General features: G+C 43.8%; 1 long non-coding RNA gene across 1 annotated transcript; it reads left to right on the forward strand.

Annotated features, from left to right (window-relative positions):
• The first annotated feature begins 11,258 nt into the window (after positions 1-11,258).
• LOC148136044 (uncharacterized) lies at positions 11,259-25,474 on the forward strand. Its single transcript, XR_015754714.1, has 3 exons — positions 11,259-11,639; positions 23,715-23,753; positions 24,982-25,474. It is a non-coding gene; the product is annotated as an uncharacterized LOC148136044 (long non-coding RNA).
• Positions 25,475-25,714: the final 240 nt, after the last annotated feature.

Raw genomic sequence — 25,714 nt, forward strand, 5'->3', positions numbered from 1 at the left:
GGCAGGACTGGCAGCTTAATGTTCCAGGATACAAATGCTACAGGAAGGGTAGAAAGGGAGGCAAGAGAAGAGGGGGAGAGGCATTTTTGATAAGGGATAGCATTAAAGCTGTGCTGAGGGAGGATATTCCCAGAAATACATCTAGGGAAGTTATTTGGGTAGAACTGAGAAATAAGAAAGGGATGATCACTTTATTGGGATTGTATATAGACCCCCTAATAGTCAGAGGGAAATTGAGAAACAAACTTGTAAAGAGATCTCAGCTTCAAATCTGTAAGAATAATAGGGGATTTTAACTTTCCAAACATCGACTGGGACTGCCATAGTGTGAAAGATTTAGATGGAGAGGAATTTCTTAAGTGCGTACAAGACAATTTTCTAATTCAGTATGTAGATGCACCTACTAGAGAAGGTGCAAAACTTGACCTGCTCTTGGGAAATAAGGCAGGCAGGTGACTGAGGTGTCAGTGAGGGAGCACTCTGGGGCCAGCGACCATAATTTTATTTGTTTTAAAATAGTGGTGGAAAAGAATAGACCAGATCTAAAAGTCGAAGTTCTAAATTGGAGAAAGGCCAATTTTGATGGTTTTAGGCAAGAACTATTGAAAGCTGATTGCAGGCAGATGTTCTCAGGTAAAGGGACGGTGGAAAATGGGAAGCCTTCAGAAATGAGATAACAAGTTTCCAGAGAAAATATATTCTTGTCAGGGTGAAAGGGAAGGCTGGTAGGTATAAGGAATGCTGGATGACTAAAGAAATTGAGGGTTTGGTTAAGAAAAAGAAGGAAGCTTATGTCAGGTAGATCGAGTGAATCCTTTGAAGAGTATAAAGGAAGTAGGAGTACACTTAAGAGGGAAATCAGGAGGGCAAAAAGGGGACATGAAGTAGCTTTGGCAAATAGAATTAAGAAGAATCCAAAGGGTTTTTACAAATATATTAAGGACAAAAGGGTAACTAGGGAGAGAATAGGGTCCCTCAAAGATCAGCAAGGCGGCCTTTGTGTGGAGCCACAGAAAATGGGGGAGATACTAAATGAATATTTTGCATCAGTATTTACTGTGGAAAAGGATATGGAAGATAGAGACTGTAGGGAAATAGATGGTGACACCTTGCAAAATGTCCATATTACAGAGGAGGAAGTGCTGGATGTCTTGAAATGGTTAAAAGTGGATAAATCCCCAGGACTTGATCAGGTGTACCTGAGAACTCTGTGGGAAGCTAGAGAAGTGATTGCTTGGTCTCTTGCTGAGATATTTGTATTATCAATAGTCACAGGTGAAGTGCCGGAAGACTGGAGGTTGGCAGACATGGTGCCACTGTTTAAGAAGGGCGGTAAAGACAAGCCAAGGAACTATAGACCAGTGAGCCTGACCTCAGTGGTGGGCAAGTTGTTGGAGGGAATCCTGAGGGATAGGATGTACATGTATTTGGAAAGGCAAGGACTGATTCGGGATAGTCAACATGGCTTTGTGCATGGGAAATCATGTCTCTCAAACTTGATTGAGTTTTTTGAAGAAGTAACAAAGAAGATTGATGAGAGCAGATCAGTAGATGTGATCTATATGGACTTCAGTAAGGCATTCAACAAGGTTCCTCATGGGAGACTGATTAGCAAGGTTAGATCGAATGGAAGACAGGGAGAACTAGCCATTTGGATACAGAACTGGCTCAAAGGTAGAAGACAGAGGGTGGTGGTGGAGGGTTGTTTTTCAGACTGGAGGCCTGTGGCCAGTGGAGTGCCACAAGGATTGGTGCTGGGTCCTCTACTTTTTGTCATTTCCATAAATGATTTGGATGCAAGCATTAGAGGTACAGTTAGTAAGTTTGCAGATGACACCAAAATTGGAGGTGTAGTGGACAGTGAAGAGGGTTACCTCAGATTACAACAGGATCTGGGCCAGATGGGCCAATGGGCTGAGAAGTGGCAGGTGGAGTTTAATTCAGATAAATGCGAGGTGCTCCATTTTAGGAAAGCAAATCTTAGCAGGACTTATACACTTAATCGTAAGGTCCTAGGGAGTGTTTCTGAACAAAGAGACCTTGGAGTGCAGGTTCATAGCTCCTTCAAAGTGGACTCGCAGATAGATAGGATAGTGAAGAAGGCGTTTGGTATGCTTTCCTTTATTGATCAGAGTATTGAGTACAGAAGTTGGGAGGTCATGTTGCGGCTGTACAGGACATTGGTTCAACCACTGTTGGAATATTGCATGCAATTCTGGTCTCCTTCCTATCAGAAAGATGTTGTGAAACTTGAAAGGGTTCAGAAAAGATTTACAAGGATGTTGCCAGGGTTGGAGGATCTGAGCTACAGGGAGAGGCTGAACAGGCTGGGGCTGTTTTTCCTGGAGCGTCGGAGGCTGAGGGGAGACCTTATAGAGGTTTACAAAATTATGAGGGGCATGGATAGGATAAATAGACAAAGTCTTTTCCCTGGGGTCAGGGAGTCCAGAACTAGAGGGCATAGGTTTAGGGTGAGAGGGGAAAGATATAAAAGAGACCTAAGGGGCAACATTTTCACACAGAGGGTGGTACATGTGTGGAATGAGCTGCCAGAGGATGTAGTGAAGGGTGGTAAAATTGCAACATTTAAGAGGCATTTGGATGGGTATATGAACAGAAAGGGTTTGGAGGGATATGGGCCGGGTGCTGGCAGGTGGGACTAGATTGGGTTGGGATATCTGGTCGGCATGGATGGGTTGGACCGAAGGGTCTGTTTCCATGCTGTACATCTCTATGACTCTATGACTCTATGGGTACTTTACGTCAGTATTCACCAAGGAGAATGACATGACAGATGTTGAGGTTCGAAATAGATGCTTGATTACTCCCCGTCAAGTTGGCATAAGGAGGGAGCAAGTGTTGGATATTCTAAAAGGAATTAAGGTGGACAAGTCCCCAGCTCTGGATGGGATCTATCCCAGGTTACTGAGGGATGTGAGAGAGGAAATAACTGGGGCCTTAACAAATATCTTTGCAGCATCCTTGAACATGGGTGAGGTCCCAGAGAACTGGAGAATTGCAAATGTTGTCCCCTTGTTTAAGAAGGGTAGCAGGGATTATCCACGTAATTATAAACCGAAGAACCTGACATCAGTGATTGGGAAGCTGCTGGAGAAGATACTGAGGGATAGGATATATACCCATTTGGAAGAAAATTGGTTTATCAGTGATAGGCAACATGTCTTTTTGCAGGGAAAGTCATGCCTTACCAACTTAATAGCATTCCTTGAGAAAGTCACAAAGTTGATTGATGAGGAAAGGGCTGTAGCTGTCATATACATGGACTTCAGTCAGACGTTTGGTAAGGTTCCCAATGGTAGGTCGCATGGGGTTCAGGGTGTGTAAGCTAGATGGATAGAGAATTGGCTGGACAGCAGGAGATAGAGTAGTAGTGGAAGGAAGTTTCTCAAAATGGAGAACTGTGGTCAGTGGTATTCCACAGGGATCGGTGTTGGGACCACTATTGTTTGTGATGTACATAAATGATCTGGAGAAAGGTATGGATTGTCTGATTAGCAAGTTTGCAGATGACACTAAGATTGGTGAAGTAGCAGATAGTGAAGGGGACTGTTAGAGAATGCAGCAGAATATAGATAGATTGGACAGTTGGGCAGAGAAATGACAGATAGAGTTCAATCTGGGAAAATCCGAGGTGATGCATTTTAGAAAATCCAATTCTAGAGTCAACTTTACAGTGAATGGAAAAGCCCTGGGGAAAATTGATGTGCAGAGAGATCGGGGTGTTCAGGTCCATTGTACCCTGGAGGTGGCAATGCAGGTCTATAGAATGGTCAAGAAGGCATACAGCATGCTTTCCTTCATTGGACGGCGTATTGAGTACAAGAATTGGCAAGTCATGTTACAGTTATGTAAGACTTCGGTTCAGCCACATTTGGAATGCTGCGTACAGTTCTGGTTGCCACATTAGCAAAAGCATGTGGATGGTTTGGAGAGTGTGCAAAGGAGGTTCACCAGGATGTTGCCTGTTATGGAGGGCACTTGCGATGAAGGAAGGTTGAGTAGATTCGGATTATTTTCATTAGAAAGATGGAGGTTGAGGGGTTACCTGATTGAGGTCTACAAAATCATGAAAGGTATCGATAGGGTGAATAGCAAGAAGCTTTTTCCCAGAGTGGGGGTCTCAATTACTAGGGGTAACGAGTTCAAGGTAAGAGGGGAAATGTTTAAGGGAGGTATGCGTGGAAAGTTATTTATGCAGAGGATGGTTGATACCTGGAAAGAGTTGCCAGCGAAGATGGGAGAGGTGGGCACAATAGCATCATTTAAGAGTATCTAGACAGGTACATGAATGGGCAGGGAGCACAGGGATACAGATCCTTAGAAAATAGGCGACAGGTTTAGATAGAGGATCTGGATTGGCGCAGACTTGGAGGGCTGAAGGGCCTGTTCCTGTGCTGTAATTTTCTTTGTCTTTGTCCTTTGTAGTTTTAAAGTAGTGATGGAAAAGGATAAACCTGATCTCAAAGTTAAGGAAGGCAAATTTTGACAGTATTAGGCAAGATAGAATTTCCCAAATGAGTTATAAAACTGAATGAATAAGGAAAGCTGGGGGATAACAGCGTGCAGTAGAACAGCTCTCAAGCAGCTCTCCAACATGAGGTACTGAATGTCTGAATAGCCTCAGCAGAATGAAGGTCATCACTGAAAAGGATATCAAAAGGTATTGAGATATTGATGTGGCTAATAGTGCTTGGAATAATTTAAGTATTGTTGTTTGAAGACAAGTTGGAATTAACGGTTGAGACCAGGATCAGATTAGTGCAGTCTTTGGGGTATTCAATTACAGATTAAATCTCAATGACATCACATCATTAAAATAAAGCTATTGTTCAAAATTATAAGAAGCCTGAAGGTGCAATCACAGTTTCCCAGTGGAGATGCAACACAATATAAAATAAAGTCTCTGGATAAAATAAATGATTCATCTCCAATTCTGAGAGGATTCTCCAATTTGGACAGATTGCCAGCAGTAGGAAGGGGGAGGTTGTTTCACAAACAACAGAATGTATTTTCTAAGACTAAGGATCGCTACAGTATACTACACCACCCTTGCCATTGTTGGTGTTCCTGGTAGGCATTATTATAACTTTAAGTTGTATAAATCGCTGCATTGAAACATAGTTATTTCTTCTTACGACTGACAATTGTTATATTTCCATTTAGCAAAGCAAATCCTGATGTCAGACAGTAGTGTCCTCACTTATTCAGTTTAAAGTGAATAGTTTGTCAGTTCGGAGGTTCCTCAGTAATGTGCAGCATTGTGTGTTTCCCTGTACTGTGCAGAATGGGTTTACACTGAGGCCACATTGATGGAGTTTGACTGAACACCGGCCCTGGCTGGTCTAGAAAGGGTTTTGGAAGACCACCCTCTCTCTGTGGTAGTTCACAGCCTGCTATCGGTCAGATGGGTTTTGTAACAACCCACCTCTCAGTGACACCTGGTTTTTCCCATTCCTTGATGGAAAGGGATTGTGTTGGTGGATCTTGCTCAGTCAGCTTGCTCCAAATGGGAGCCCAGATAAAACAGGGCAATGGGTGGGTTCAGCAGGTTATTATGGAGTAAAAAGTGAGGGTCAGCAGAGATGGCTTTGACCATCTTGTGGGTTTTTATCAGTCAGTGGATGGGTGGGGTCATGACGTTGGTGAGGACAGATCACTGGGTTAATGCAAGTTTCCACTGTGTGAGATTAACGTCTGCAGTTAACATTTCCAAACTTACTCTGTGGTGTAATTCCTCAGCTGAGGAAAGAAACTCTATCAGTAGCTCACAGACACTCTGCATATCTAGAGATTGATTGGAATGTTGTGTACTGTTGATCCAGATCTCCAGGAATCACTCTGAGTGAAGGTATTCCTGATCATGGAATTGTACTGAATGGGGATCACAAACCTCAGGCTGGACCCTCATGTTGCTGGGAGGATGTGTCATTGTAGAATTGTACAGAGTGGGGTAATTGCTCAGATATGAACTTCTGAGCCAGTATTCTTGCTTTTCTATGGGTATCTGTAAACGCAGCATTGGAGTAAATGGGGAGCACTAATAGCAGAATACCTGTGACCTCAATTGCAAGTGTTACAGGGAACGTCTTTAACTGTGGAACTGTATTACATGTGGGTCAATAGGAACACCAGGGTTCCAGTGACAATGTGATTCAGTCAGCATCTTTCAGTTAGAATTTTACCGAGTGTGGGTTCCTAGCCAAAGGGGAGCAACTAACCCCAGTGTCCAAGTGTTACTGGGAGAATCTCTCAGAGTAAAATTACACTGAGTAGGGGTTACTGACTGGAGGGGAACAACTTACCCCTGTAGTTTTGCGCAGGGAGGAGTAACCCAGACTACAAACTTTAATTGTTTGTGAGGAATTGAATGCAATGGAATATCTGACCGCAGTGGGAAATAGAATGATAACTTGATTGAAACCATGTGATGCTTTATTTGTTTTACATTTCTCATTTCTGATCTGTTCACAAATGGAGCTGTGAATGTAGCTTGGAAATACGATGGATTGCATGTGGGAAAATCTTCTCAGTTGGGTGAAGATGTTTGGTCCAAAGTTTCCAAAGTTAAATGATCCATTGGAGATAAACAAATATAAGTCAACAGATGTGGAGCTGGAGAAGCACAGCAGGTCAGTCTGCATTGGAGGAGCAGGGAAGTCGATGATGTTTGGGGCTGGGATCCTTCATCAGGGCAGGGGAAGGGAGGGGAGCAAAGAAATAAATAGAGGGAAGGGGATAGGGCTGGGGGAAGGGCAGGTAGGATGGTGATAGGTGGATGCAGGTAGGAGGTAATCGTGATTGGTTCATGGGGAGGGGTAGAGTGGACAGGTGAATATGAGGATGGACATAGAGGAATAAAAAAATTATTTGGATAAAAGTGTCTGTTTCAACAAATAACTGACTTTAGTATCTGCAATATTGTGACTCTGATTAATAATTGAGTTTGAGAACATTACAGAGAATTAACAGTACAGAATGCAGAATCTAGGCCATTAAGTAGAGAAAATCATGAATGAGACATTTGACTTAAGACTTTACAACTCAATCCTGCCCACCACATTTAATGTCACTAACAGAGCTCACAAATCCAATTTCTCGAGTTGTGGGCATTTCTCTTCTTTTCATATGATAATGACAAATATTCTGACTCTGCCGGGTGTCCAGACTGTCACACATTGCCCATTTTTTATTCCCAGCCGCTGATCTTCCAAAGAAGCAAGTGTTAACTCTAAAGTGTGACAAACTCAGGACTGTTTGACTTGCATTTACAGAATATCTGTTCCTGAATCAGATCTTAATCACATCATAGAACACCAAGTTATAGTTCAACAGGTTTATTTGGAAGTCCAGGCAGTCAATCCTTTATTCAAAATCCTGAAATCCGAAAAGCTCCCAAATCTGAAGTTCCTTTTGTGAAGTTTTTTCTCATTCACAAAGTTGTTTGGCGTGGAAACAGTTAACCCAACTCCACACCCACTCGACCCACATCAGATGTGACGAGGGGGGCATGAGCCAGCACCCAGCAATTCTGTCTCAGGGCCTGGAGTACTCACCAATGAGTCTGCTGTTCGGTACAATTTTTTAAAAAATCACCATTAAACTGTCACTTATTCTGAAATGCGAAAACTTCAGAATTCCAAAAACCAACTGGTCCCAAGGGTTCGGATAAAGGATTGTGTACCTGTAGTAGCTTTCGGAGCACTGCTCCTTCATCAGGTAGCTCGTGGGGCAGGTTCATAAGACACAGAATTGAGAGCACAAGAGCATAGTGTCATGCAACTGATACAATATATTGAAGAAATCTAGATTGTTGTTAAGTCTTTCTTTTAGGATGGGTTGCGGGTTTTGATTCACTAATATGTAAATCCCAGAATTTCTTTCAAGTCATATTCCCGAGATAACTTCAGGTTTTATAAAAACAAGTGACATTCCTGCTCAGACAATGCATTAAATGTGTGAGGTGAGAGACTGTATCTATTCCATCCTTGAGTCAGACTGGTTCTAGTTCCAACGTAGGAATTTATAAAATGTTACATGGATTGACTGCCTGCATTCACTGCCTGCAGGTTGTGTGCTTCTTGAGCAAAATAGATTGTATCTACAAATACAATTCTGCCAATGCAAATTCAGCCCATTGACTTAAATGTTTGTGTGTGTGCATGTGAGGGAGAGGAGTGTGCGTGCGAGCGAGACCGTGTGCTTGGTAGAGTGTGAGTGTGGTGGAGTATAAGCCTGTGAGAGGGTGTGCTTGTGAGGGTTGCGTGTGTGTTTGTGGCTGAGAGAATATGTATGTGAAAGAGTCAGTGTGAGTGTGTATAGTGTAGTGGAGTCAACTGTAGTGTGACATCAACCCCAGATCCCAGTTGAGGCCATCCTCTGGGTATCAAATGTGGCTATTGACCACTCCACCTATACGCACTCCACTAAGCATGCACACACTCACACTCTGTCCCTCTCCCCCACCGCCCCAACACACGCACTCTTTCTTTCTCTCCTTCTCACATGCATGCACACACACACATATGTCAATGAGTGAATTTGCATTTGCAGAATTGTATTTGCAGATACATTCTATTCTATATTATTGACCAGAGACAAAGTAATTTGTATTTTAACCTCATCCATAAACACATTCTTGGCGAAAGCAAATTCAACAAAATAGTGTGATTCTCATTCCATTCTTCTCATTCTAACGCAGCAGAATAAAATACTGAAAGAACCCTTTCAACAACTGAGAGAGCCCTCAAGATTTTCTGTAGTAGCAGAGAGAGAGCTGTATTGACCAGTTTCAACTCCAAAACACGAAGTTTAACAAGAGAAAGCAGAAACTAAAACCCTGGGAGTTTGTGAGCCTAACTCCATCCACTCAGGTGTTTTTCATGTAAAATTAATAAATAACAAAACTATTTAATCTGCTTTCCATGGAGCAGACTCCTCACCATTAGTTGACAATAGCTCTCTTCAAGAGAACAGGACAAAATAAATCCCTCTTAGAGGCATATTTCCGACACACTGTCGTCCCATGTGGCCCAGACCATGTTTGAATGAAAGCTTACCTCCTCTGAAAGACATTTGTGAAGGAGATGGGATTCTTTTTCCTGACAACTGATAACAGTTTGGTGGTCACCTGTTAAGTCTAGATTTGTATTGAATTCACTGTCTGCCGTTGTGGATATCGAACCCAGCTCCCCTTGATCTCTGAAATCATTGTCTCACAAGACCAAAACACCATCATCTCCCCTAATCTTTGACATTGGACTGGATCCACAGCAGCAGTCCCTGATACCAAGCTCCAAGAAGGCAGCGGAGTAGGATGTTCCAGCCAGAACTCATCCGCGCCACGTGTTCTTCTTTCTCTTTTCCTGCTCTTTTTCTTCCTGGCCGCTGGTGAGCAATGATTCCTTGCCTGCAGAGATGATTCCCAGCCTTTGGTGACGACTCCTGGCCTCTGGGAAGCGACGATTCTTTGCCTGCAGAGATGATTCCCGGCCTTTGGTGATGACTCCTGGCCTGGCACAGCAGCCTCCGCTCACGGTCTCCTGGCCTGGCACAACAGATTCCTGGCATTTTGTGGCAGCCTTCTAGCTTCCCATAGCAGCATTCCGGTGAGGCACGGTATCCTCCTGGCCTGTTGTAGGGGTCTCCCAGCCTAGCACAGCAGCCTTCCGGTGTGGTGTGCCATCCTCTATTCTTGGCGCAGTGACCTCCCAGTGTAGCAACCTCCTGACCTGGTACGGTGGCCTTACAGCACAGTGACCGGGGGACCCCGCCTGGTGCAGCAGCCTCCCGGGGTGACATGGCAATGTCCTAGTCTGGTGTAGCAGCTTCCTTGCAAAGCAGCTTCTAGGGATGGTGTGTTATTGGCGCGGACTGAAAACTAGCTGCCAGCGTGGTCTGCTGTCCTGAACTTTTACTTTTGTATCTCAATTGGCACTGTAATTGGTGAGGTATAAACTCCTCACTGTACTCATTGAGTTTATGTAACAATAAAGGCTATTCTGTGTTTGGTCTCCTTGAACAAGTTGTGATGCAATTCTGGTGATCTCCACAGAGAGTGCTGGTTAAACCGTGAAGATTCCTAGCCCTAGTGTGTGCTCCAAATCTGGGAGGGGGATCTCCATTCACAAGGAGAGAGCCTAGGAGAGCTTTGCTTAATTCCACATAAAGTGTCTGATTTCTAAAGATGCAATGAATGATGCTGCATGGATTCAGATTTTATTTATGTGAAGACTATGGTTTACAGGCTTGAACGTGTGGGGGAATTCCATCACAAATATTGGAAGCTGGATGGCATGGTTGCTCGGTGGTTAACACTGCTGTCTTGCAGCACCAGGAAGCCAGGTTCAATCCCAGCTTCTGGTGACTGCGTGCCATTTATATATTTTCTCTCAGTCTGTTCTGGGGGCTCTGGTCTCCTTACACAGTCCAAAAATGTGCAGGGTCGGTGGATTGGCCATGGGAAACACACGGTTACTGGGATTGGGTAGGCAGCTGTTTGAGTGGGATGCTCTTCAGAGAGTCGGTGCAGACTTGTTGGGCTAAAGAGCTTGTTTCCACACTGTACAGATTTAAAAAAAAAAAACTCTTGTATATGATGCTATCTAACCTGGGACATGATGGTTGGATTCACTGCTGAATACCTTCATAATTCAGATTGTCAGTATGTTCAGTCCTGTGCATGAGGGAGTGACTCAATGTCCAATCTTTCATCTGTCCATATTGTGGAGGGCATCCATTCCTGGATACTGTGGAGTGATTCAATATCCTGCACTATCTGTCATATAATGTGGACATACAATTCTGGAGGCAATCTGAGCTGCGGAAACTCCAAAGCTGAATGCAAACATTTTGCAGTCAATGTCCATGTCAGGTGTCTCCTATTCTTTATTTTCTTGATCCCAGGTGTCTTCTTGGGGATGTTGTGGTCTTATGGGAAACTCCTGCCAGTCACAGTAACCTATAAAGGAGAAGAAACAACTTCTGCCTTCCCCAAAAAATATTGAGTACATTAATGTCTTTCTGGGAGTAATTTGCTAATCATGTGTCTCTTTGTGTCTCTAAAAGTGCAATTGATTCATTTGAGAGGTGTTACTATAGTGGTTCTGATGATAAGACACAGAACAACAAATACGTTTGTGCTAAAATCCATCATGCATAGAGAATATTTGATCAGTAACTTTGTCTTTTTCTCTCTCTCTCTCTCTTACAGTTAGTCTAACAGCAATTCTATTCTTGTCTGGAGGCAAGTGTGGTCTTTCGACATGCACCACTCGTTATCTGGTAACCATGGCAGTGTCTGATCTACTGTACGTTACTTTTGATATCATGCTTCATAAGTTTACTTACTATTATTATCCATGGTGTTTCCTGGACATCACTCCTGTTTGTAGAGCCATCTATGCCCTGAGCCGCTTGACCGTTGATTGTTCTGTCTGGTTCACTGTCGCTTTTTCTTTTGATCGATTTGTTGCCATTTGTATTCATCAGATGAAATCTCAGTATTGCACAGAGAAAACTGCAATGAGGGTTCTAGCAACAATCTGCATTTTCCTTTCTTTAAAGAATATTCCCAACTATTTTCGATTTGAAGCCGGAAGGATCATTAACAATGTTCCATGGTACTGTTACACCACCTACAGATATTATAATGATGCTCATTGGCTGAGTTATAGATATATTGAAACATTTTTAACACCACTTCTCCCATTCACTTTTATTCTCTTTCTGAACATCCTGACTGTCAGACACATTTTCGAAGCAGTTAAGACACGTAAGGGACTGAGGGGTCAAAGGAAAACAGAGAATGACCCCGAGATAGAGAGCAGAAAGAAATCTGTGACTTTACTCTTTGCTGTATCTGCCAGCTTCATACTTCTCTGGTTGGGGTATATTTTATATTTCTTCAATGTTGGTTATTATTTGGATGATTTTTATCTCTTCGAACTAATCACATTTATGCTGCGGGACTTAAGTTGCTGCACAAATGCATTTATTTATGTGGTGATGCAGAATAGTTTCAGAGACCAGTTAAAGTATGCATTGAAATATCCCCTTATAAAAATAATTCGATTGATGAATAAATCCACGTAGCTGAGAGTCAACATTGGATGCGGCAGATAATGGAACGAGGAGTCCTAGTGAGGAATGGACCGAAAGGAGAAGGAGGAGCAGCAACATGATAACACTCCTTTCCTCATGGGCAAGGAATGACTCCGTCTGAGGAGCAAAATGAAAGATACTGGAGGAGTAAAGCCAGTGTAAAGTGCTGTTAGCAATGAGCAACAGTTAGTAGGAAGTGGGGCAACAAAAGCCAAACCTAAAAAGGAATTAAATATTCTTCCGCACTGAAGTCTCTGATATATACATCTGGAAAAAGTGAAAGAAAAGTTCCTGTTATAAAGACTAAACAATGAGATGTGTAAACAGAAAAAAAGTCTGTCTTTTTATTGCAAATATATTTTTAGCGATAATTTACTTTGCCCATTTCCACACTGTCTGCCCTGCTCTGAGACTGTTATCACTCCATTTCATTATGCATTTCTTTACACAGTCTTTGGGAAAGTCGTTGGGAAACTCCAAGGCCCAATTAGAGGGCTTGGTGGCAGATGTGATCCGAAACTTGGGAATGGGGTCGGATATGGCAAATGAGGCAACATCTCATCATGAAAACATTTTGTGGCTCTCACTGTCTCCATGGAGCTCACTGTGAACTGACTCTGGATGAACCCTGTTTGCTTGTGGCTTCATATTGAAGGGTGTGATAAATTCAAAATGATATTTACATCATCATGAAGAATTGTTTCCATCTGCAGAACAGCTCCTATATCCCTGCCTCAGTTCATATTTGGTGAAACCCGTAATGTATTCCGTTGTTATATCTGGACCTTTGTAACACGCACCATATTGGCTGGAGACCAGATTAGAAACTCCATACCTTTACTTTGTCCAAGTGTCTTCCGCCATCCTTGCAAATTCCAGCAACTCCCAATATTCCCTGATCATCCAGTGACTGCAAAAACCAGCACAGGCATGTTGTCCTCCAAATTCTCGATTTTATATTCTCACTCGTATTCAAAGTGTTCCATGTTCTTCCACTGATTTCATTTTTATTTCGGATTGTGTGAGTCTTGTTGCATAAACTCAATATGAAAGTGTTCGATGTTCTGCTATGCTGTAAATGTTACCAGCTGGTGTGATGGCTTAAAAATAATTACAGGTTTTGTTGCAGAAAGTGAAATGAAATGGTGTATAACAATCCCAGAAACAATAGTAAGTCTGATGATTGGGAGCAATTTAGGATCCAGCAGCACATGACCAAGAAACTGGTCGGGGAGGGACAGAATATGAATGCAGCCTTCCCTTGAAGCCAAGATACCACTTACATTCCCAAGCCATTTCTAATCTCGATTATCACCTCCACAACAGCACTCACAAACCTATTTGGAGGAATTGTATGGATGTTCATTCCAGTCCTACCAAGATGTAAACTGTCCATCTTATTGAGTTCTAGCCTGCTCCAGAGCTGGTCCTAATGCCTTGAAACATGCTGCCTGACCTTCTGAACCCGTTTTCCAGACACATGTTCAACCATCCAATTATTCTGCTCGGATTCTGATCAACACATGGGACTGGCAGTGATTCTGAGAATACTGTGTTCCACATCCTGCTTTTCAATCTCATTCCTTGCTGCTTCAAATCTGTTATATGGGCTACATCCCTGCATTCCCACCGAGGTCTTTGTCACCACATGGAGCACTACCTCTGTCGTTTGATCCTCCTGCAGCAGCAGAATTTCCTGCAGTTGTTCTGTGATATCCTTGACCCTGGTAGCAGGGAGGTTATCATCGCATGCTGAAGGTATGTTTATAGCTGTAGAAACTCCACTCTGTTCCCCTAACCAAAGAGCCCATTATCAGTACTATGTACCCATTGTTCCTACCTTCCTGACGTGACTCTGTCTGCATTCCTCTAATGAATCCTTTCCATCACAAGCTTCCAAAGCAGGAAACTGGTGTGTGAACTCGATCATCTCATGGGACCCCTGAGATACCTGGCTGTCACTTATTCCTTATTTACCCATACACACTAAACTGTGGTGGAGCCACCTCCATAAATGTGTTATTCCCCTAATCCTCAGCCCCGTGGATGGCCCACAGTTACTCTCATTCTGGAAAACAGAGCTCCAGTTTATGCACATTGTGACATTTCCAGGAGATATGTTTATCTCTGACATATCGAACTTCCCAGAATCCCACATTCCACAGGCTGACCATTTCTTTGCTCAGAGACAAAAAAAACTGCAGATGTTGAATTCCAAGGGAGACAAGCACGGGGCTGGAAGAACACAGCAAGCCAGGCAGCATCAGGAGGTGGAGAAGGCAATATTTTGAGGGTAACTCTTCTTCAGGACTGGGGGTGGGTTTGTGGGGAGCTGCAGATAAAGGGGGTGGCAGGGGCAGGGTGTTGGTCGGGATAGGTGAAGACAGGTAGAGGGTATGACCTGGTTGGTCAATGGGAGGAGTGAATCCGGTTGGTGGCTGGGAGGAAGGGTCAATGAGAAGAATGGAAGAGAGGGGGAGGGTCTAGGAAGGGAATCAGGGGATGGGAAAGGGGGTTATTTGAAATTGTCTCACCTGTCAGGACTGTTTGGGGCACTGGATGGAGGTGAAGGGGATGGTGTGCTGGTAGATTTTGCATCATTGGTGAGACAGAGGTTCACATGCCTCTCCTCCAACCTAGTTTACTGTATCCAGTGCTCCCGGTGTGGTCTTTTCTACAAAAGGGAGACCAAACATAAACTTAGTGAACAGTTTGCCGAGCATCTCGGCCAGGCCCACAGAGGCCGAGCGGACCTCCCAGTCACAGCCCATTTTAATTCCCCTTCCCACTCCCTTTCTGACATGACCATCCTCGGCCTCCTCCATTGCCACTACAAATTGGAGGAACAACACTTCATCTTCCGCCTGGGCAGCCTGCAGTCTGGAGTACTCAACATTGAGTTCTCCAATTTCAAACAACCTCCCTTCCCTTCCCCTGACTCCATTCCCAGCCTTTCCCCTCTCCCCTCTCCCTTCTAGCCACAAACTGGATTCATTCCTCCCTTCGACCAAACAGCTTGACCTGTCTTCACCTCACCACTCTGCTGCCCCCCACCCCCTTTATCTGCAGCTCCCCTTACACCCACCCCCAATTCTGAAGGAGGGTTACAACCGAAACATTGCCTTCTCCACCTCCTGATGCTGCCTGGCTTGTTGTGTTCTTCTAGCCTCCTGCTTGTCTACCATTTCCTTGCAGCAGAGCTGTCTAATCTTATTTTGTAGTTACTGACCAGTTATAACATGTTGAATGGCTTACCAGTTAGTCCCAAAAATCTCCTTCCTCTGCACTGTATGAGGAACCAAGCACTTGGCATTGCTACTCAATGAAAGCAAATGAAAAGTGGAGAAGAGTATTCTGTTCCCCCTTTCACCCAATCCATCATTCACCAAATTCACTCTCTGTGAGATCACAGCTTTGAGCTCTGTCAATCCCTTCCTGTCCCTACATTGTAACTGCTTCAATGACACAGTGGACAGGCTTCATTTTGCTTCAGAAACATACACTGCTTGAAATGTGGAAAGTTGAATGCAGGTGCCTGCCTTGGGAAGGTTGGAGATTTCAAACCAGAAGAGTCTGACACTTTATGCAACCCTGTGCTGTACCTGTCCTGGGAATGTCTGATCGTGATAGTGCAGGGGTTTTTATTCTGGAACCAGACTATACTCTACCTGATGTAGGATTGCTTTATTGGGAAGTGTTGTATACAATATGTGTCCCTGCTCAAACCTGTAACAAAGAACAGTTAAAAACCTCTTCAATTTCATTGCCACCACCACCCCAACTTGTTTCTGAACACTCACTGCAGATTGATTGTTCACTACCTGCACTTCCAGATCACTTGGATGATCTTGATACCTCAATAAGGTAAAAATCACACAATACCAGTTTTTGGTCCAACAGGTTTATTTGGAAACACTAGCTTTCAGAGCGCTGCTCCTTCATCAGGTGGTTGACGGAGTGTCACTCCAAAAGCTAGTGCTTCCAAATAAACCTGTTGGACTATAACCTGGTATTGTGTGATTTTTACCTTTGTACACCCCAGTCCAACACCGGCACCTACAAATCTAATTAATAACTTCTTGATTCTCAATTCTTGACAAAACTTGAGACATTTTAATACAACATGATCTGATGGTCAACGTGATATATAACTGGGTATGATCTTTGTGAATTTGTGCAGGATCTCCACCTTTGTAACTCAGCAACATTGCACAATTTATGCAAACTTGCAATTCAGGGAGTGGCACTGAGGGTGTGGGATACAATCAGAGGATCAATAGTGACAGAGCTCTCTGATTATAGCAGAGTACCCAGGAATGTGCAGGCTCGGTGGATTAGACATGGGAAATGCCGGGTTACAGGGATATTGCAGGAAGGTGGGTCTGGCTTGATACCTTTCGGAAGGTCGGCAAGGACCCGATGGGCCGAATGGCCTGCTTCCACACTTTCAGGAGTCTATGGTTCTACAAAGTGCTCAGTTGGGCAGAAAAGTGACAAATCAAACTCAAACTGGAGAAGGGTGAAGTCATTTGTTTGGGAAGGGAATGTTGAGCCTGTGCAAGAACAGCAAAGCACAACATTGTGGGGCAGTGCAAGATGATATTTGGGCTGACACTGTGTATAATAGACAGACACAAGCAGAGAAATAGAGACAGCTAGAGAGAGAGAGACAGCTAGAGAAAGAGGGAGAAAGAGATAAAGGGTAAAGTCAGGCACAAGGACGAAGAGACAAATGAAGTCAAACGTTCTTACATCGAGGTCAAGAGAGAGGAAACAAAGATAAGGACAGACAGAAACACAGTGAGAGGAGGGCGGGCACAGAGAGAGAGAGAGATAGAGATTTACTTGATAAGTCTGTGAGGCCACACTCCTAATTTTGGCACAAGCCCCAGGAGATTTGCAGGGTCCACAAGGCTGATTCTGGCATTGTCTTTTCTGGTGCCGAGACCATGCCAGGTTATCCATGTGGTTTCATTTCTTCATTGAGACCTTGTTAGCCATTGATACAACTTGCTATTTCAGAGAGTAGCTAAGAGTCAATTGTGTTGCTGTGAGTGTGGAGCCACATGTAGGCCAGACTAGGTGAGAATGGTAGATTTCCTTTCTTAAAGGAGATCAGTGAGCCAGATGGATTTTTCTGACAATTAACAATGGTTTAATGGCCATTAGTACACTCTTAATTCCAAATCTTTATTAATGAATTCAGATTTCACCAGCTGCTGTGATGGGATTTGTACCTGAGTCCCAGAGCATTTGCTGAGGTTCTGGATTAATCTGCAATCCAGCCCCCTGAGCCCCCATGACACGCCCCCCCACACCCCTCCCCCAATTTGATAAACTCCAACAGCATGTAAACTCCTCCAGCCCCTACACCCCTCCTTGCCTCTAAATGACTCATAGAACATAGGACATAGAAAAATACAGCGCAGTACAGGCCCTATGGCCCTCGATGTTGCGCCGATCCAAGCCCACCTAACCTACACCAGCCCACTATCCTCCATATGCCTATCCAATGCCCGTTTAAATGCCCATAAAGAGGGAGAGTCCACCACCGCTACTGGCAGGGCATTCCATGAACTCACAACTCCAGGCCTTACACCCCTCAATATCTCTGTAACTTCCTCCAGCCCCTACACTACTATCTCTGTAATCTCCTCCAATCCCTCCAACTATCTCTATAATATCCTCCAGCATCTACTTGCCTCCCCAGATCTGTAATGAGCTCCAGCCCAACACATATCCCTATCTCTGTCAGCCCCGACTCTCCTCCTTGTCTGTAATATTCTCTGTAATGTCCCCACTCTCTAAACTCCTCCAGCCCCTCCACTCGTCCCAATCTCAGTAGCCTTCTCCAACCCCTACAGACTTCCATATCTCTGTAAAACCAGTATGTTTCCATTTGTGTATAACTTCATCCAGCCCCAACTCACCATCCTGTCTCAGAGCCCCTTCAAGCACATACACTCGGCATATCTCTGTAACTTCCTCAAGAATCGACACCGTTCCCGAGTACTCTAAGCTCCTTCAGATCTACACCCTCCCTATCTCTGTAATCTGCTCCAGCACTGACATCCCTCCCTATCACTGTAACATCCTCCATCCCCTACACTGTGCTCTATCTCCGTCAGCCCCTCCAGCCTCTACAGCCCTCCCTATCACTGTTGCCTCCTCCAGCCCCTACACAACTTCCTGTTTCTGTTACCTCCTCCAACACTTACAAACCTCCCTATCTCTGAAAACTCCTGCAGCTGCTACACATCTCCCTATCTCTGTTATCTCCTCCAGACCATACAGCTCTCTCTATCTCTGTAACCTCCACTCAACTCTGCACTTCTCGATATCTCTGGAACTTGCTCCAGCCCCTATACTCTTTCCTATCATTGTTATTTCCTCCAGTCCCTCCAACTCTTCCTAATGCTGTGTCATCCTCCAGTCCATGCACTGCTCCCTGTCGCTGTAACCTCTCACAGCAACTGCATCCCTCCCTGTCACCGTGATTTCCACCAGTGATGTTAGGATTGGTTCGGTCAGAAGAGAGGAATAATATTTGGAATTTAAGTTTCTGACCCATGTTAAGAATCAATTCTGGATATTTTAACTAGTTTAACTAAGTTCTAAAATTCCTCAGAATAAATCTCTGAGCATTTATTCCCCATTCCCACCAAAACCTCAGTCAGTGCATGAGAAAGATTTTTTTGAGGGACCTTTCAAATCTCACTACCTTCTGTCTGATCACCTCGCTAATGGGATTTACACAACACAATGTGGTCTCTGTGAAGCTGTTTTGATCTTCTTGCTGATCACATTCACTCTCAGACAGATCAGCCAGAGACACGGTCAGTGCAGTGATCTAGCCTTCCCTGTGTTTACTGGAGCAGCCTCGTGTCTCCGATGAAGCCAGTTTATAAACCAATTGTGATGTCTGAGCTCTCTCTGTGATGTACACTGTGAGGTCACACTTTGACCTGTCCAGTTCAAGAGGCCTCACTGTGATCAAACAGGGAGTTACTGAAACCCTCACTATAACGTCCCTCAGCCCCAGCACCCCTCCCTGTCTCTGTAACCTCCTATAGCACCTAGAATCCTTCCATCTCTGTCACTTCCATTAATCTCTATAAACCTCCCTATCTCTGTAAATTCTGCCAGCCCCTAAACTCTTCCCTACCTTTATAACATGCTCCAGCTCCTGCACACCTCCCTAGGTCAGTCACCTCCCAGAGCACCTACAACCCTCCCATCTCTGTTACCTCCTTTAGCCACAACAAGCCTCCCTATATCTGTAAACCTGCTCTATCTGTACACCCCTCATCTCTCTAATGTCCTTGAGAAACTACAAACCTCCCTATCTCTGTCAATTCCACCATCCATCAAAACTCATCCCTATCTTTGTAACATCTTCCAGACACTGTATCTGTACCTATCCCTATCTGTTCCAGCCCCAACATCCCTTTCTCTCTCTGTGTCACCATCCAGCAGTTACATCCCTCCCTGTATGAGAAGCCATCTTGACTATTGACATTATTCCATATCTCTCCAACAGCCTCCAACCCCTATACCACTCCCTACCTCTGTAAACCCCTCCAGCTCCAACACCCCTCGTTATGTCTGTAATCTCCTCCAGCACCTAAACCCTCCTTATCTCCTTATACCCCTCCAGCCCCTTCACTATCCCTACAGGACATAGACGCTTCAGACAGGACAGGGAGGGAAGTAAAAGGGGGAGAGGAGTTGCATTGCTGGTCAGGGATGATAGCACGGCTGTGCTGAAGGAGGGCACTATGGAGGGCTTGAATAGTGAGGCATTATGGGTGGAGCTGAGAAAAAAGAAGGGCGCAGTTATGTTGTTGGGGCTGTATTACAGGCCTCCCAGCATTGAGCGTGGGGTAGAAGAATGAATAGATAAACAGATTATGGAATGATATAGAAGCAACAGGGTAGAGATGATAAAAGCAAATTACTGCGGATGCTGGAATCTGAAACCAAAAGAGAAAATGCTGGAAAATCTCAGCAGGTCTGGCAGCATCTGTAAGGAGAGAAAAGAGCTGACGTTTCCAGTCTAATGGACCCTTTGTCAAAGGGTAGAGATGATGGGAGATATTAATTTTCCCAACACTGACTGGGATACATGTATGGTCAGAGGTCTGGATGGGGCATAACTTGTAAAAAGCATCCAGGAGAGTTTTCTAGAGCAGTATCTCAATAGTCCGATGAGGGATGGGGCCGTATTGCACCTGGTGTTAGAGAATGAGCCAGGCTAGGTGGTGGAAGTTGCAGTGGGGGATTTCTTTGGGAACAGTGACCACAATTCTGTAAGCTTTAGAATACTTATAGACAAAGGTGAGAGTGGTCCGAAGGGAAGAGTACTAAACTAGGCCAAGGCCAATTATATCAAAATTAGGCAGGAGCTGGGAATGTGGATTGGACACAGCTATTTGAAAGGAAGTCCACATTTGATATGTGGGAGGCTTTCAAAGATAGGTTAAAGATAGTGCAGAATAGGCATGTCCCGTTGAAGGCAAAGGATAGGAAGGGCAAGATTGGTGAACCATGGATGACAGGAGAAATTGTACGACTAGCCAAGAGGAAAAGGGAAGCGTACATAAGGTCCAGGCAGCTAAGAACAGAACAGGCCCTGGAGGAATATTGGGACAGTAGGACCAGTCTTAAACAAGGAATCAAGCAGGCTAAAAGGAGTCATGAAATAGCTTTAATGAGCAGAATTAAGGAGAATCCCAAAGCATTTTATTCTTATATAAGAAGCAAGAGGATAACTAGAGAAAGGATTGGTCCACTAAAGGATAATGAAGGAAGGCTGAGTGTCAAACCTGAGAGAATGGGTGAGATTCTGAATGAGTCCTTTACATCAGTGTTCACTGAGGAGAGGGACATGATGTATGTTGAGATTAGAGATATATGTTTGATTAGTCTGGATCACGTTAACATCAGTTGGGAAGTTGTGTTAGGTAGGCTAGAGGTTATTAAAGTGGACAAATCCCCAGAACCAGACGGGATCTATCCCAGGTTGCTGAGGGAGGCGAGAGAGGAAATAGCTGGCACCCTGGCAGATATCGTTGTGGCATCCTTAAGCACAGGTGAGGTGCCGGAGGACTGGAGGGTTGCTCATGTTGTCCCCCTGTGCAAGAGGGTTATTAGGGATATTCTGGGTAACTACAGACCAGTGAGTCTGAGGTCAGTGTTGGGAAATTTGTAAGAGAAGGTACTGAGGGATAGAATCTATTTATATTTAGAAAAGAATGCGCTTATCAGTGATAAGCATCATGGTTTTGTGTGGAGGAGATCGTGCCTTACCAACTTAGTAGATTCTTTGAGGAAGTGACTAAGTTGATAGATGAAGGAAGGGCTATAGATGTCATACACATGAACTTTAGTAAGGCATTTGATAAGGTTCCCCATGGCAAATCAATAGAGAAAATGAAATCATATGATGTGTGGGATGTCCTAGCTAGATGGATAAAGAACTGGTTGAGCAACAGGAGACAGAGGGTAGTAGTTGAAGGGAGTTTCTTGAAATGGAGAAAGGTGACCAGTGGTGTTCCACAGGGATCAGTGTTGTTTGTGATATACATAAATGATCTGGAAGAGGGAACTGTTGGTATGATCAGCAAGTTTGCAGATGACACGAAAATTGGTGGAGTAGCAGAAAGCATAGGGGATTGTCAAAGAATACATGAGAATATAGATAGACTGGAGAGTTGGATGGAGAAGTGGCAAATAGAGTTCAATCCAGGTAAATGTGAGGTGATGCATTTTGGGAAGTCTGATTCGAGAGCGAATTATACAATGAATTGAAGAGCCTCGGGGAAAGTTGATGAGCAGAGAGATCTGGGAGTGCAGGTCCATTGTACCCTGAAGGTTGCTGCACAGGTAGATAGAGTGGTCAAGAAGGCCTTCATCGGACGGGGTATTGACTATAAGAGCTGGCAGATCATGTTACAGTTGTACAGGACTTCCGTTTGGCCATATTTGGAATATTGCATATAGTTCTGGTCACCACATGACCAAAAGGATGTGGACACTTTGGAGAGGGTGCAGAGAAGGTTTATGAGGATATTGTCTAGTATGGAAGGTGCTAGCTATGAAGAGAGGTTTAATAGGTTGGGTTTGTTTTCATTTGAAAAAAGGAGATTGAGGGGGGACCTGATTGAGGTTTACAAAATCATGAAGAGTATAGACAGGGTGGATAGAGATAAGCTTTTTCCCAGGGTGAAGGATTCATTAACGAGAGGTCATGCTTTCAAGATGAGAGGTGAAAAGTTTCAGGGGGGTGCACACAGCAAGTACTTTACACAGAGGGTGGTAGGTGCCTGGAACACATTGCCAGCAGAGGTAGTGGAGGCAGATCAAGGAGATCAGTTTAAGATGCGTCCTGACAGATGCATGAGTAGATGGGAAGCAGAAGGATACTTAGGAATTGGGCGACAGGTTTAGACAGTTGATTTGGATCGGATCAGGCTTGGAGGGCTGAAGGGCCTGTTCCTGGGCTGTAAATTTTCTTTGTTCTTTATTCACAACCAGCTATATCTGTATTGTCCAGTGCATATGTCGGAGATTTGTCATGTCAACAAAGATTGCTCATCAGTGACAGACAGAGTGGGTTTTTGGTTAATACAGAATTCTCGGGATGTAACAGTGCCCTGAGAAGACGGGCCCATTGCACCAACAGCCAGAGGGCATTTCCCTGTGTCCTCCCACTAAAACTGGGTTGGAACAGACTTTCTGTAAAACCAATGAATTGGTCATTTGACTCCAGGTCCGTTTCCTGAAAACTGAGAGTAAATGGCCATATTTGAGTTAACAATGAGAAACAGACAGAATTGATTCAGAATCTGACAGTAATCATGCATCCAGTAAACAGTGAAGGGGACATGACAGAGTACCTCCCTTTGTTATCGCTGTCACAGTTTTCTTTTGTTTTGATTCCTTTCAGATGACAGTTGGTAATGATCCTGTAATTTACATCCCCATCTTCTGTTTTTTCTCTTTTCCCACTGCACCCTCCACCCTGTTCCTTGCACCATTTTGGTCAATATTGTTACTCTGTCATTTCAGCCTCTCCTGCCCTCCAGCCCATCACAGCCTTTCCCTTCTGCTTTTCTTCCCACCTTCCAGCTGAGACACAAGTAACAATGCAGGTAGTTCCCTCTCACACACACTCACATTATCACTGACAGAGATACAGAGACACAGAAGGGTCATCACTCCCACAGGCTCAGACAGAGACAGTGTTCAGTCTCAAGCCGATCCCATGTTCTGGTGATATATTTTTATTCTAACACTCAAACAAAGTGAGAGAGAAAGAAATGATTTATATTTCTCTCCAAATTGGTCTGGAAACAAATCCCAGCCTCCAAATCACAGCGACTATAAGATCAATAAGAACTGTGTTAATCTCTCAATAGTGACCTACAACAACCAATTGAAGAGTATGTTTAAGCAGATTTATAATTTGAAAAACTATATACTCCAGATGCTGTGAACATTAAATAAAAACAGAGACTATTGGAAATACTCAGTCACTTTCTCTGATGAAAGATCATTGACCAGAAACATTCATTGTGTTTCTCTCTCCACAGATGCTGTCTGATCTGCTGAGTATTTGCTGTTTACAACATGTAAGTTTACTCTATGTTCAGAAGGCACACAAGTTATTTAATTAAAACAGATATTCCCATAGAGTTCAGGTTATTTATAATTGATATACCACATAGAAAACTATTTGTACATTCCAATATTAAAGATATAATTACAAACAAAAATATGGAGATAAACATTAAATATGTGATCATAATCTATCAGACATATAAAGAATAACAGATCTGAGTGCTGAGTGACCTCACTCCTATGTACAATATCAAAGGTTGGGAAACAAACTCTACAAATCACCCTTACAGGCTGTAATATCCAGAAACTGAATTAATCCCATTGTCAGTTCCAAAGTTTTTAACCTTTGGATCGGGCCAATCCTTTTCCATAGCTATTTTAAAACTGATAGAATTGTGGTAAGTGTTTCCCCACTAATACCTCAGTGACTTGCCCTGCCTTATTTCCCAAGAGAAGGTTGGGTTTTGACCCTTCTCTCAGAGGGCCATCTACATATTGATTGAGAAATATTTATTGAATACACTTAACAAATTTCTCCCAGCCATTACCAATCTGTGTTTGGAAAGTTAAGATCCCATTATTATTCTTACAGCTATCAGTGACCTCCCTACATATTTGCTCCTCAATATCCCGCTGACTACTGGGAAATCTAAAGTAGAATCCCATCAAAGTAATAACACCCTTTTTTCACAATTCGTATAGCTTCACTAGACAATCCATCAGGGATACCTTCTCTAGTGGGTGGCACGGTGGCACAGTGGTTAGCACTGCTGCCTCACAGCGCCAGAGACCCGCGTTCAATTCCCGCCTCAGGCGACTGACCGTGTGGGTTTGCACATTCTCCCTCTGTCTGCGTGGGTTTCCTCCGGGTACTCCGGTTTCCTCCCACAGTCCAAAGATGTGCAGGTCAGGTGAATTGGCCATGCTAAATTGCCCGTAGTGTTAGGTAAGGGGTAAATGTAGGGGTATGGGTGGGTTGCGCTTCGGCAGGTCACTGTGGACTTGTTGGGCCGAAGGGCCTGTTTCCACACTGTAATGTAATCTAATCTACGTCCTGCCGTGATTTTTCCCTAATCAAAATAGCCACCCCCTGCCCCCCCCCCCCCCCCCCCTCCCTTGTTGCCTCCCCTTTAATCCTTCCAATGAACAGTTCATTTGAGCTCAATTTTGGAGCACCCGATCTTACTACTTCTGATGAAGGGTCACTGACTTGAAATGTTAACTATTTTCTCTCCATAGGTGTTGCCAGACTTGCTGAATTTCTCCAGCAGTTGTGGTTTACCCAGCTTCAGGCAGCAAGTCAAATTCCAAGTTATTTCTTCATTCCCCTTTCTCCTGCTGTGACTGTCATGCTCGGGATGTCCTGGTATTGGCTCATTTAATTGGTTTCAATGACATCTCTGTCCTGTTTCAAGCCCGTCCCAGATGTCATCTCTCTGCTCCTCTCATCAAGATTACGGTTGAAGAAATATGTGCGGCTATCTGGGGTTTTATTTCCAAATACCGTATCTTCATAGTCATTGTAACAATGGGACACCGTTCTCCAATACAGTGGTTATGGCTTGACTATCTTTGATTCAGTTCCTTGGTCAGGGAAACATTTCTATTTCAAAACCAATTCATGAGATGATGCCTCAGACAAATCTTTCCCACAGATCTTCGCCACATCAGGTTTATGTTCATTAACATGGAATAAATCACAAACATAGTAACATGATTCATTGTGATTAAAGTAATAAAATACTAAGCAATGCATTGGATTATCATTTGTATGTGTGCATTAGTGTGTGAATGTGCAGTGGCAACATTAATCATCTTGCACTTGACAGCTCTATAATTTTCATAGTTATCTTTTTGCTCTTAATCTCCTGATAAACATGTTTTTCTTGCTGATCTTACCCACTAACATTGCCCTAGGCTTCCTTGCCCTTTCCAAGTTTGTTTTAGTTTACAGTTCACCCATTTAGATTCT

The sequence above is a fragment of the Chiloscyllium plagiosum genome, unplaced genomic scaffold (genome assembly GCF_037043375.1).
Source record: "Chiloscyllium plagiosum isolate Xiang-an unplaced genomic scaffold, Cpla_swu_hap1 HiC_scaffold_47, whole genome shotgun sequence".
Classification (NCBI taxonomy): Eukaryota; Metazoa; Chordata; class Chondrichthyes; order Orectolobiformes; family Hemiscylliidae; genus Chiloscyllium; species Chiloscyllium plagiosum.